Source organism: Phaseolus vulgaris, chromosome 11, assembly GCF_051622355.1.
Source record: "Phaseolus vulgaris cultivar YP4 chromosome 11, ASM5162235v1, whole genome shotgun sequence".
Classification (NCBI taxonomy): Eukaryota; Viridiplantae; Streptophyta; class Magnoliopsida; order Fabales; family Fabaceae; genus Phaseolus; species Phaseolus vulgaris.
Window position 1 is genome coordinate 43774679 of NC_143508.1, and position 2200 is coordinate 43776878.

Sequence of the window (2200 nt, forward strand, 5' to 3'; positions counted from 1 at the left end):
TTGATTGGTTGACTCTAGCTTTGAGATAAATGGACAACATATAATTGTTAGGGCAATTTAGCCATTTGTGCGGTTAGTTGCTCAATCTACTATGTCAGAATTTTATTTTTAGCCAAGAGTGCATCTTCTAACAACCCTTTATTCTGAAGACCTTGTCCACCATGTTGAGCTTGATAATCAGTTGATGCCAATGCATCAATAATCCTTGTCGCTTGTCCTACATCAAGAGCAATCATTGTGTTGCCAGCTGCAGCATCTAAGAGCATCTTTGTGTCAAATCTGAGACCAGTGAGAAATATGCTCAGTTGAGTAATATCTTCAAACCTATGATTTGGGCATTTTCTAAGCATCATTTTAAATATTTCCCATGTCTCACGGAAGACTTCATTTGCTCCTTGTCTGAAGATAGAAATTTCAGACTTTGCTTTGATGTAGCGAGAAATTGGAAAAAATCTTTGCAAATTTTTTTCCTCTACATCCCCCAGCTAGTGAGGCTCTGATTTGGAAGTGATTTGAGTCATCCCTTAGCCTTTCCTGCCAATGAAAAAGAAAACAAGCGCATATAGACATTTTCAAGATCACCTGATTGAAAGCCCATTGTTCCCACCAATTCATAAAATATAGACAAATGTGAATATGGGTCCTCATTATCCATTGCTGTGAATTGATAGGCACCGATGAGAGTGAGAAAATCGATATTTATTTCCAAGGCCTTGGCGGTAGCAGATATTACAATACTAGAAAAATGCATTGGCCCTTGATACATGACATAAGATTGGATAGAAATGAAGTTTTATGAACAATCACAAAAGAAGCAATCAAGGAAGCCGAACTATCAAAGAAATATTGCAGAAAATCAATTGGTTGAAACTTTGTTTTAACCGATTGTTTATAGCAGCAACAATACAAATTCAAATCAAACAGTTTATAATAAGTGTGTGAGATAGAGAGATTACACAATCAATTTATATTGGTTCACTCAACCCTGAGCTACATCTAGTCCCTAGAATAACCACTAAGTTTTCCACTAGCAATCAATCACAAATTACAAAATACAACACCACAAAGAGGTGATCTTGATACCACAAGAACACTCACCCTCCTTGCCTTTCACATAACCTTAGTCAGAACACCCTCTGACCGTACAGGTTTACCCACCTTTTACAAGTATAGAAAAGAACTATTACAAGAATCAGAAAGGAACATATTACACCTGGTAATTTAGGAATCACAGAGCTCCTAAGATCAGATCTTGAACCAATGCACAACTACTTAGCAATCTTGCAAAACTTTTGTATCAAATATCTTCTAAAAAAAATTCAATCTCACTTTCTATGTCTCTTTGAATACAAAGAGAAACCATATTTATAGCTCTTAAAACTAGTCGTTCTAGGTAGTTAATCACGAGCCAAATCAATTTTAATTCAACTAAAAACAAATTTAACAGGTTTTTGAAAAGCTATTAGGAAATGTGACAATCAACCGGTTGAAATGTCGTTTTAACCGGTTGAATTGGTTATAACAGTTAGTCAACCAAGTCAAAAACAGTTTTGAAAACCTTCAAATAATCTAAGTGTAAAACAACCGATTATATCGTGATTTCAACCAGTTGTTTTTCTCTTTCCTTAGAATTTTTTTTCTCTTTTAAAACAGATTGATCTAGCTTGTGCATAGGACTAAGAATGATCTTTACAAGAATTCTAAATACCCTAGAACTAATCCCCAACCAAAATAGCAAAGCATCAACTCTTCAACACAGATTTGGATCATCAAAGCTTCCATTTTCTACAATTATTATTATTATAATATTTTTTTTAATATAATTGTTATAAGTTATATGTTTTTAATTGGACCTGGTAGCAGATTGTTAATAATAATATTTATGCTATTTACCTATGGATTGGTGAAAAACAGTTTAAAATATTTAATGAAGTATAAATTGGGTATAGAGTTATGTATTTACTAGTGGAGAAATTAGTGTTTATATAATAAATATAAAATAAAGTAGAAAGAGGGAGCAGAGAGTTGATATAAAATAAGAAATAAATTTAGTACAAACACTAATAATATTAGTTATATCAAGTCTAAACTTGAACTATGTTCTCGCCAGTTGACCTTAGGTTGACTGGATGGACAAGCTCTGCTTCTAGTTTTTCTCCTCTTGGCGCATTGGAACAACGCTCCATTGAGGCAGATGGGG

At 33.7% G+C, this 2200-nt stretch overlaps 1 pseudogene; it reads left to right on the forward strand.

Annotated features, from left to right (window-relative positions):
• Positions 1-321: 321 nt before the first annotated feature.
• LOC137811571 (small nucleolar RNA R71) lies at positions 322-427 on the forward strand (annotated as a pseudogene).
• Positions 428-2200: the final 1773 nt, after the last annotated feature.